The sequence below is a fragment of the Falco naumanni genome, chromosome 6 (assembly GCF_017639655.2).
Source record: "Falco naumanni isolate bFalNau1 chromosome 6, bFalNau1.pat, whole genome shotgun sequence".
NCBI lineage: Eukaryota > Metazoa > Chordata > Aves > Falconiformes > Falconidae > Falco > Falco naumanni.
The window spans coordinates 86,054,924-86,067,124 of NC_054059.1; the positions used below are offsets into that span (position 1 = coordinate 86,054,924).

The following is a 12,201-nucleotide window of genomic DNA, read 5'->3' on the forward strand; positions in this document are numbered from 1 at the left end:
TCGGAAAAGTTCAATGACATGTCTGCCAAGTAGCTCGCTCTTAAATTCTTACAGGAGGGTTTATTTATTTCCTGGATATTGAACAAATTAGATTCTGAATTGCCTCGCAACAATAGGAACGAGCTTTGTGATTCCTTCCTACAAGGCAATCAGATATTGCTGAACCTATGAACTGTCAAAAAATCTGACACTGCAATTATGGGCTAGAATGCAATCAACTTCTAACCCAAAACCTTTGGATCTGCTTGTTCACCTTCAAAAAGCATTCCTCCCACCCACTCGAGATCTGGATTTCCTAAGGACAGAAGGAACTCCCTCTAACCTTAAATGAAGACCGTGCCTTTTTCAAAGGTATACTATTGCTGACACACGTCGAAGGCTAGACGCAGAGCCCATCAGATAAAGGCCTTTGGCAAATGTTATATGAAAAGCCAGATTATGTGAAACTCACACATACAACTTTCAACTCTCTGCCTCGAAGTACATCAACACATTTAGAAAAAGATGTATTAATTTTAATAAATTCTCAAGGGCAGGCTGCACTGATCACCTATCTCAAGAAGCACACTAAATGCTTAGGGAAAAAAAATTACCTGTGTTGGTAGAAATTTTTTTGCAAGATTTCTGGGACTCAGCTGAGAAACACTGTATTAACTGTGGTGCTAAATCAGCTGTTTCAGCTAAACCTGAAGTTTGTGAATGTTGGGCACTGTCACTCCACACCTACAGAAAGACAACGGTAAGGCCTTCATCGATCTGAGCCAAGCTGAAGCAGGCTCTTCATCTTCACTCCTGCTACAGGAGGCACTCAAAAGAATTTCACCACGTGGACAAATGCGGGGAAGTCTGACAAACCATGCTGAGAGGTCATTCCGACATGCCTATGAAATATTGAGGTCTCACTTGCATTCTTGAGGGAATTTAAAAGTTACTACTGTTCTTTAGTCAGGATATTGGGGGGAGGGGGGGAATATCACAGGGCAACAATTTGTTCTTAATGCTATATTTGACCAGGATGACTCACACCTAGACACTCACATCAAAACATGTGGAAAGAGAGGATTGGTCAAGATGGACTGAATGTATATTAGAATACTTAATCAAAACGTAATAAGCGTTGAAACAAATAGCACCAAAAATCAAAGAAACATTTGAAGTGACCAAAAATAAGCATCTTCATACATACATACTAAAAACACATACTCTCCAGGGACAGTAATGATATTGAATACCGGGGGAGATTTTTTTGGAAGTATTAACTTCACCACAGCTTCCTACTACACCTGAACACCACCTTTAAATAATAACAAAAAGAATCTGCTTGAAATGCATGGCATGCCTCAAAGCTACCCAAATGCCCATACCTAACGTTGATCTAGAGCTATGGAACAAGGACAAAATGCCAAATAACCAACTACTACACCCTTGCATGTTCTGCAGTCCTTCCATCAGTATGTATCAGTGATCTGTCTAAATAAGCTTCATTTATAAATTCTTCTCTTCATATGGGTAACCCGGAATGTTGTCCTTACAATTAGTCAAGATGAAAGTACAAAGTAAAACTTTAAAGATTACTTTTTACGCTGTGTAAAAACACTGAAAAGTTAGCTTTCACACTCAAGGTTGTTTGGGTTTGGGGGGTTGTTTTTTTTCTCTGGCTTTAACAGATTATTTTTTTAAAACACTTTGAATCACCTTTTCCATCTACTCTGTACCTTATCTTTAGAAAATAATCTTTGCTACATCACACTAACTTGTTACAAAAAAGAGCAACTAGTGCAACACATTTACCAAGGAGACCCTGCGATGGTGGGGAAGCCTCTTTTGAACAACCCAGAGGAAAAGGTGCTGGATGGCAAGAGGGATGCTCACTGAAAACACACCTTTCCTCACAAGCAGTGCAGAACTCCCTGGCTGTGCTACGAAGTATCCCCTGCCCCCTCCACAGCACTCTGATTAGGCATATCCTAACAGAATGAGAATTCGAGATGATACGAATTAAACTTCTAGAACAATTTGGAAGGGCACTGAAGTTGGCCATCTTTTCCTACAGAAGACAGTACTTCAAACAGTAAGCAGGTTGCAAATATAACACGAACACCGAAAATAAAAGCAACATTTTAATTTTGAATGCAAGTCGTGGGTGCGGGCGTTTAACTGTTCCCCTCCTTTTGAAACTGTTACTGCTGTTTGCAAAGGGAGTACTGCATGTTTTGAACAGAATGTTTACTTTATTAGTTGGGGAAAAAAGAGAACAGAGGGCTTTTGGTATACAGCCAACTAGCATACCTACAAAACGCACAGTTGCAGTACAGTGCATTACTTTTAAAGCCATCAATTCATTTATGCATTATCCGTGTCAAAATGGAAGTATGGCACAACAAAATTTTCACCCAGTGTACTTCAACGTCCTTCCACTCTCCAGTGTCAATTAAAATTAGTAGTACACACAAGCCATGAAAGATGCCAAAGAATATTGGGTCACCTGTTGCAAAGCTGAAGCTGGGCTAGCCTGTCACCAAGTCTACCTCCCCTCTGGCACTACCGGCCCAAAATGAACTATAACCAAACATGGTTCTAAGAAACTGTATCTTCTTCATACTAAGAACAGCAAAGATATTTCAACCATGTTGTTTAACACAAACCACTACAGTCATGGTGTCACTCCAGTTGAGTATTTCGAGTTTCCGAGCAAATAATGCTTCTTGGGTATAGCAATGATTATTCAGTAGGTCTGAAATTGGGAAAATGTGCACCCAGACAGTGAAAGAACACTCAATCAATCAGCGCTAGACAAATTCCAAGTAGTCTGAAGGATCTTTCAGTTATTATACAAACTTTAGACACATGCTGCTTCAAACTGTAGTCGGAAGTCATGGACCCTGGTAACATCTTGCAAACAGAAGCTTGGGTTACAAACAATAGCAAAGCTCTAGCAAGTGTTTTTGGGTTAAGCTTGGAAAAAAACCTCACCAAACTATTTCCCTTTTCACAAAGCATTTGTTACAGCATCAGAAACTCAACATTTCCTAGTGCACATTTATGCCATCCAACCCTTAAAACTGCATCTACTTCAACTGGGGCGACATAAAAACTAAAAATTCGCATTGACTTCCCACAGAGCCACAGCATTTTGCTTAACTACACATCATCTTCCCCCCAAACGCCAAACAAATGAGGTAGTAAGATGCTGAAATACTGCTTTCTATGAATCTATTTAGGAAGCTAAGGAGACTACCGAATTCATTCAAACCTAGTTAGGGTAAGCAGGAATAGACCATAGAATAAACTGTCCAGAACAAGACAGTCTCGTTAATATTACACATATATAAGCACACACCATGCACTTAGGAGCAAAAAAAGGAGTTACTCTAATTATTATGTGTAGCCTTCTAGGAAACAGAGACTTTTTCTTATCTCTGAAGTTTTTCTTTGGTCCTATGTGAACTTGACTTGCTCGTTGCATCCAACCAAAATATATCCACATGGACTATAATTAGCAATCCAATCCAGTTAAAGATATTGGGGTCAACTTAAAGGCTCCTGTAAAAAAAAACAAACAGTCCTACAAACACAATCTTCTTAAGTAGTATGCTTACTTTAAAAGTCAAACTAAGCCTCCTTCCCTAGCTCATGGCTACTCTTCCCATGTTCCAGTGCAGAAGAGCCAGAACTGGCCTACACAGAAGCTGGCAGAAGGAAGAGATCACGCTTAAAGTGCAACTTGTCAGAAGCGTAGGTCTACTTATTTACATGCTGGTTTTGCTTTGAGAAATAAAGACCTCTGTACGCAAAACAGGGGGGCCACGTTTGCCTACCAGCAAAGTTTTGGTAAAGCTTAAGCAAACATCAGCAGAAGACACTGCTGTGAGTGTCTTCAGAAGTGAAGAAAGGTGGTGGCGCAGGTATCAGGCGCATCCTGAGTCCCGTAACAACCCTTAGAAGCGAATCAAGCCTGAGAGGTGTTTCATAAAAACAATGAGGCGATATAGATACAGAGGAGTCAACTAAGAATGACATTCGGGAGAAGAATTTAGAATAAAGGTCAAGGGAGATGAAGTTGTTTATTCCTTTTCAGCTGTAAGACAATATAATGTTATTAATTTTACATACACCCTTTGGATAGTGCGCCACGGGGGAAGGCGACAGGAGCAGCCCTGGGTGTTTCGCGCCTCTTCCAATCCCATCCAGAAGTAAACTCTGGGCTCCCGCAGAGCCACCCAGCAGCCCCGAGCCCTCACCGCTCCCGACATCACCATCATCTGCATCGAAACTACAATATATAACGGGGCGATCCGGTAACTTAGTGCTGGGCGGCGCTGCGCTGACCCGGCCCCGGCCCCTCTCCCCGTGTGTGTCCCCCCGGCCCACCCCCGGGACAGACCCCACCGCCCCGGGGTGAAGCGGCCGGTCGGCCCCAGCAGCCGCCTGCGCATCAACTTTTACATGTGGGCCGCGGCCTCCATGATGGCCGGGGCGGGCGGAGAACCGGGGGGGGCGGTTTGTTTACTTGCAGCCAGAGCCGCCGCCGGCGGCAGCAGCAGCAGCAGCAGCATCACTTGAGCGAGGCGCTGCCACCAGCGGCCTGCTCCCAGCGCGGGGGGGGGGACACACGACCCCCGCACACACCCCCCACTCGCAAGTTCCCAGCGGATAAACCCCGCACCCGCCTCACGGACGGACCGGGATCGGGGGGGGGGGGGGGGGGGGGGGGGGGGGTGGCGGGGAGGGGCCGCCGCCGCCGCGTGGGAACCGCCGGCCCCGCGCAAGCAGCGCCCCCGGGTGCGCCCCCCCCCCGCGTTACATAACCTCCCCCCGCCCCACCCTTCCCACCTCAGCCCCGCGCCGCCGGGAGGGCGACCCCCCCCATCCCCGCACCCATCCCCGCCGGCAGCGCTAGGCCACGGGCGCCCCCCGCCGCGCTCCCCGCCGCCCCCGGCGCCGCCGCCCCAGCGCCCGCCGCCGCCCGGCCCCTCCCGCCCCGTACCTGCAGAGGCGGCGGCGCCGCGGGCGCTGCTGCGGAGCCGGAGGGCGGCGGCGGCGGCGGCTCCGGGGGGAGAAGGGGAGGGAGGGCGCCGCTGCCTCCTCCCCTGTCCCCCCGCCGGTCTCGGCGGTCCCTGGCGGCCGGTGTCTCCGCGGGGGCGGGAGGAGGCGGCTCCGGCCCCAGGGCGCTGGCGGGCGGCGGCGGCTACATGGAGCTGCGCGCCCCGCTACGCAGGGAGGCGCCCGGGCGGGCAGCGCGGCCGCAGCATCGATGCGCGGGGTCAGGAGGGCGGCGGCGGCGGCTCCCCCCGGCGCACTCACCCCGGAGCCGCCCGGGCCCCGCTCTCGGCTCCTCCCGCCGCCTCCGCCGGGCTCGTTATTGACTTTCAGGAAAACTCCCGACGTCACTGGCTCCCCCCGAGTGTCTCCCCCTCCGCGGCGGCGGCGGCGGCGGCGGCGGCGGCATCCCCAGCTCTCGCGAGAAGCGCGGCGGGGACTGGGGGGGGACGGACGGGGAAGGGGGGGGGCCGCCAGACAGAGCGGGGGGAGCCAGACAGAGGGGGGCGGCTGAGGTGAGGGGGGAGCGGGGGAGGCGAGGCGAGGCAGCCCGCCCGGCGGGCAGGCAGGGCGGCAGCGGCAGCGGGAGCCGAGCGGGGCGGCGTGTCCCGGCCGCCGGCGGGCAGCGGGAGGATGGATGCGGGCAGAGGTGCCCGCCGGCACCGCCGCGCACGGCGCTTCCCTCCAGCCGGAGGCCGGGCGGCCGCCGGGTCCTGCTCCCGGCTGGGACGGGGATGCTGGGCCCCCCGGGCCCCGCGCTGCCCGCCCGGCGCTGCGCGGCTCCTCGTCACGGCGGCCCGGGCTCCGTGTCCTTTGTTCTCGCCTTCCCGCACTCCCGCTCCCGCCTCGGCACCGCAGCGGCTCCGCAAACCCACCCACCCACCTGCCGGTACAAAACCGCGGGTCACGGCGGAGGGGGCTGGGATTCATCCCTCCGCCAAGCGATCGGGGGGATGCGCCGGCCTCAACAGTGCCCGAACGACACGCGGGCTTCCCGTTATCCCGACAGGTCACGCACCGTTCAACCCCGACACCTCCCGTGGCCGCGGTGTAGAAACCTAACGGGGGTCAGCACTGCAGGGTGCTGAGCGCGGTGCTCGGCTGCCCTGGCAGCGCTGGCTGGGACCCCCGGGCCTGCAGGCGGCTGCGGCTACAGCCCCCCGGGGGCCGCGGGCCGGGGGCCCTCTGCTTTGTGGAGGAGTTAGCCGGGTCTCCGTGCTTCCAGGGGTTTGGCGCACGTGTTTGCTGGCGTTGGTGGCTTGAAGGACACACGCAGCTTAATGTGCCGCGGGGACGCATCTCTGCGGCACGCGGTTGGTGCTGGCTTCGTGTCGGAACCTGTTACTGCAAGGGGGGAACGGGTATTTCTGATCGCCTGAAACACAGCTATGTGCGCCCTTCCATCGGCGCTGGTTTGATGCTACCCATGGACGCGAAGGCATGCGTCAAAATTGCATTTAAAAAACAAAGCAAACCAAAAAAATATTTCTTTAGGATGTATCCCCCCCCCGTTTGTTGTGGAGTTGTTTGGTCTTTTTGTTTGCCTTCCTTTCGTGTCCCACCTTCCTCCACAACCATCTGAAACATCAGTTCTCCTTTTCCCTGTGCCACTACAGGGCTTTGAGAGAGGATCTCAATAGTCATACGAGTTGGCACAGGGCTGGGAAGTTGCCTCCGGGGGCAGTGAATCTTTTCCCTGCTGCGGCAGGCAACCACACCAGTAATCCCATTCATAAATACGCCAAGTTTCCTCCCAGAAGTATGAAGTTTGTTTGCCACGCTGTTCTTACTGGCAGGCTGCAGCCCGAGCTCTCCATCCCCCCTAATCCCGAGGAAAAGCAGTATTTATTATGTATTTGATTAATGCATCTTTTTGCAAAAGAAGTTACAAAGGACCTTGCCAAGCATGACTTCCTTTCCCAGTATTTACCATTCCGTCTTCCTCTTTCTCAGAAACCCTTGACTAAAGTATCTTATCAGCTATCAATATTTACAGAGAGCCATGGTATCAATTATTAAAATACGTTTATTCACTAATGCCTCCTTTCATCGCCGTTGCTGTGCCGCTCCTGAGAAACTAGAGGTGTAGTTCTTGGAACGTGCCTTCCGCCGGCTGCAGTTCCTGCAGAGGACCCAGGACCCGAGGCAGCCGGCAGCCTGCACGGGCAGGAGCTGACAGGCTGCCAGTCAACCACGCGAATGCCAAATGCTGAGCGTGAAATCCGGGCCCACGGAAAGTCGTGGTATTTGATATCAGTCAATATCGGGAACTGACGTTGCACTCCTGCTATAAGTTAATCCCCGCCACGAGCCATCGCGGATTTCTTATTAGGAAAGTAGGGTTGTGAGGCTGATCATCCTGGTTTATTCCTCCTAATTTTCAAAAGCCGCCTATGAGATACTTCTTTTAAGATGACAGTAACTTTGCTTACATTTGTAAATAGATCATTGATGTAAATCGCCCTGGAAATGCTGACAGAAAAGCACATTTGTTTAACATCTAAAAAAAAAAAAATTGCACCGTGATAAAAATGTTTTTATTAGAGAGGATAACATTTACCTACAAGGAAAGATAGCCTTCTACATTTTTATTTTGTTATAAATTGCTGCAAATGAAACAGTGGGCTGAAATCCGTCCTACTGATCTGGAGACTAAACAGGTATTTTTTAGCAATACTTGATTAATTTTGACTTACCTGTACAGCAAGGACAACTATTCATGGGCAATTTTTTTTTAATTTTTTTTTCTCAGCATGACTTTAAAATCAGGTTCGTCATCATCTTACTCTTCAGAAATCAAATACCATTGCTCTGTTTGGAAATTCATAGTTACTAGCTACTCCTAAGTTTTTGATCCCGCTCAGCCTTACATATTGCCCTCAGTGTGCTGAATCTAACCCATCTTTTTTTTTTTTTTTGGTATGAATTATTAAATGTGCTGTATAAATAAATGCTACTGTGCAACAATTTTTCTCTCTTTTCTTAAAGCATATAGTACTTTTGCTGCTCAGTGTCTTACTTCAAGGCTTCGGAACAATTTCTTGTAAACAGTTAATCCCTGTAAATTGGGCAGAAATGGCCCGTTCATTAATAACCAAACAGAGGCAAACCCCTTTCAGAAATAACATGGCTGTGATGTACATACTGTGAACATAATGAGGTTGTAGGTCCTGCAGAAATGACATCATTTTCAGATTAATTACAATGTGACATTAATTTAATGAACATATTAACAGCATATGCTAATGAAGAAAGTGTTGCAGTTCACGTGAGAATGACAATAGGATCGCATGTAAATTCAGGAGAAAATGGGAACCTCTGACATTACGCACTCCAAACACAGAATCGTGAAACAAACCAAATATAACCCATCTATACTGGCACTGCCAAGAGGGTTGATAAACTTTTATATGATCAGTGGTAACCATAATTTCAGCAGAAACCAAAGGGAAAACCTGCAGATAATCTCTATAAATTGTGTCCATCCTGAGGCAAAAAAAAAAAAAAAAAAACCAAAAAAGAAAGTACCTCTTGTTTCACTTAACGTGTTTATGTTAAGTGTTATTGCTAGGAGAGTGATAGGGTCTCATCAGGTATAAATCTCTGTATACATCCTGAAAATAAATAGTTAAATAGAAGAGAAGATTCTGCCTGCAGAACACCGGTTCTCTCTGCCTCTACAGATTACATCGCCTCCAGTTTAATTTCTTTCCACGTTCCTCATGTCAGCTAATAAACTGGCTTCCATGTAAGAATGCTTTTTTTAGGGAAAAAAAAACCAACAAAAAAAACCCCAAAAAACTTGGAAGTGTAGTAATTTAGAAAAAAAAAAAAAAAACAACTAAACAAAAAAAGAACAGTAGGTCAGATGACAATCTCTGGTTTTAATGTCCCTATTAGTGTCTGCCTTGTTATTCTTTGAAAAGCACACACAAGTATCGGTGGAAAGTAACTGACAGGAGAGCAACGAAATTTGCTTTGCATAAAGTGATGCTTAAAATATATATTACACATTTTGTTATAGTGAAGTTAAGGTTTTGCCTGCAAAAGTTGTGGCTGGAGTGTTACATGCGTGTACACCTCTTCAAAAGCTGAAACTCGTCCGTTAGTGAGTTTAAGTTCAGCTACTACAAGGGGTGAGCATGTGACTCTGGGTTCTCTGCGCTGTCATAGGGACTTCAGGGACACAGAGACACTTCAGGGCTTCAGCCACTGCCATGCCAATTGTAGTCATCTCTTGTGACAATTGGATTCCTCCCAGCAAGAAAAAGCTCATTGTAAAGCTGCAGAGTTCAGATAAGACATGTAGGAAAAATGTGAGCAGGAGATGTTGCAATCCAGTGGGTGCTGGGGGGAAACAGAACTTAACTTGTGGTCAGTTGGATTTTACAGGGCTTTTCTTTTTTTGGTGGGGTTTTTTTCCCCCCCCATTTCTTCCATATTTAGAAGTCACACTCACTTCTAAATAATTTCATTGCTTTATTTTCTTTCCCCTTTTTCTTTACTCTCTTTGAGTCTCAGTTGATTTTTTGGTATTTCTGCCTTGGAAGCTGCCTCAGAGGGCAGCATCCCACTCCATGTCGCTGGATATCTGTGATGCATTCGGGTAAAAAGTTATTTAGTGTCATTTATTTATTTCTAATATATAAAGAGTTGAGAAAAAAATGACTTGGACTCCAGATTTCGCCTCCGCAGGCTGTATTTTGCTGTACACGCCACCAGTCCCATGCAACTGCTTCAGCACAGCTGTCAGTGGCTGGCTGGGCTGACCCTCATTGCTGGGTCGCTCCTACATACGTTGTAAAAATTGTCTGGACACAGAAATTTCACCTTTCTGCAGATGGTCACAGCTCATCAGTGCTTACAGAAAGTATTAGCACATAGGCTCATGTTATTATTATTATTATTATTATTATTATTATTATTATTATTATTATTATTATTATTATTATTATTATTATTATTATTATTATTATTATTATTATTATTATTTGAGACCCGCAGGCTGTAGGCTATCTGAATATGCGGTAAAGCAAGATAGCAATAAAGGAATTATTATTCTGTCCACCTATATTTTGCTGAGCAGCACTATAATTATGCTGAACACAGTAGAGACTTTAGATAAAAGACTGTGTAAATATCAGTTGATAGCATTTATTTTACAGCATGTTATTATTGCTTTATTATTTATCCTCCAAAAATCTAAAAAAGGGGTTTCCTTCCCCTTCTTTCCCATACTCCCATGCACGGGAGCCCTACAAACACAGAGGAAGGCACGTGCCCTACCCCCAGTGACCTTACCCTGCTTTGAAACCAGATATGACAGTAAGGATGACAAACAATGGGAGGGAAGGATGGGAAGAGGGCAGCAAGATTACACAGTTGCACAGTTTAGCTATATGCTTAACTTGATGTATAGGCCTTCAGCTGAACTTGGAAATTTTTTCTTGGTGAGAAAATAGTTTCCATGGTGCACAGATTTATCTGAGGGAGGTCAATCTACTACAGATGCAACCCGAAAAAAAAATTAAAATGCCATCCTTTCTGCCTGAGCTTTTTTCTCCCTCTTTTTCCTATCCTATTTTAATTTCATCAACACAGATAAAATATGTCTTTGAATAAAATTCTGCAATTACCAGCATACAGTGATTTCTCACACAGAACCTTATCTGTGTCCTGGTCTCACTTAATTGAAGTCAATGAGAAAATGCCAGTTGAGGCTAGTTAGGAGGATCAAGTCGGTAATGCATGAGCAAAATCAAGGAGGATAAAGCCTGATGGAGAAAGGGATAGAATTTTGAACAAATTTCTTCTCTTTGGAGATTTTGTGACCAGGGAAATTTTCCCCATGTGGTCCTGAGGGTATCACAGCTGCCTGGAAAGCTGGAAAGAAACAGCTGAGGAGAAAGCTGACTGCTGGTGGAGGGAGGGGGAGCCATCTATTGCCAGGTCTATCCCAACCCTTTGCTGTTATTTGGAACATTCTTCCATCTTTGGCAAATACTTGGGTTATCCATGGTGTGGTGCACCTTACCCTTTGAGCGTGCCCCTTGGTGCACCTTCCCATGCCCCTTGCTACCAGGCAGGCTTTCCACTGTGACCTGCCGGACGGCTTCCCTACTGTATCAATCACCCCATTTGTACCTGAGATAGGTCTCCATCTTTCCAATCCGTAAGAGAGCAGCTGAAGTGGGAGGAAATCGTTTTAGCATCAACAATAAAAGCATTCCACCAGACAAGGCTGTTGGCTGCCCTCATTGCCAAATGCTGCCCTTGATCCATTACGTGTCAGAAAGTACCTGCGTTTTCTAGAAACTAAGCTGTGACATGAAATCAAAGAATTTGCATGAAAGTTTAGAAAACGAAGGCAGATTGGGGTTGCAATAACAAGGACCTCCTCAGATCTGATAAGTATGTTCTTGTTAATAGTGAACTATAACGAGGTACTAAAATATTAACGGAGCATTAATTAATCGTCTTCAGAACTGAAGGACAGATTGCCTTGAAGAATTCCAGTACCTTACACTAGTTGTGATGGTTTAACTGGATGCAGGTCTGCTTTGTAGGAGGCAAAGCTAACGAAAGAGAACGGTGAATCTGTTTTGTCACACGTACCTATTGCACGCAGGAATCTGGTATGAAACAAGAGGAATGGCTATAGTAAGATTTTTTCTGCCAAATTTGTTAGCAATCTGTTTAGTAAAACTTGACGATAACAGAAAACTGATCAATTACCGGCCTCTTTAGCACTTTGTTTACCGTGAGCTGATGGAAACAAAAAGATGCACGTTAGCAAAGAGTGGCAAGTCGGAGCTAAGTGCAAGAGACAAAAGTATTCATCCATCCTCTCCTAATGCCAAGATTTGAACAGGGTGCTCCTGAGCAGATGGTTTAACAGACTAAAGCATTAGTTTGCTGATCCTTCATGCTTGCTAATTAATTCTTCAGTTTACTAGGATTTAAGATGATTGTTAAAAACAAGCCTTCTCTTAAAATAAACTTTAGGTAAATGTTATAAAATGGTGGTTGAGATTATAATGTCTGAAACCAGAACGTTGTGTAGTTTCTGGAAAAGATGGTCAGAATCTTCATGTCCTAAGTACTATCCTTAACAATTCTATCTCTGAAATTTTCTTCTTATAAGAATGTGCTTTTGTTTTC

The 12,201-nt window shown here is 46.6% G+C and overlaps 1 protein-coding gene across 2 annotated transcripts in view; it reads right to left on the reverse strand.

Annotated features, from left to right (window-relative positions):
• AKT3 (AKT serine/threonine kinase 3) overlaps window positions 1–5,454 on the reverse strand; it is a 161,978-nt gene extending 156,524 nt beyond the window's left edge. For both annotated transcript variants that reach the window (XM_040597868.1, XM_040597869.1), the window contains exon 1: window positions 4,988–5,454. The gene's annotated coding sequence lies outside the window, so the exon portion shown is untranslated. The remainder of the gene's footprint in view (window positions 1–4,987) is intronic.
• Window positions 5,455–12,201: the final 6,747 nt, after the last annotated feature.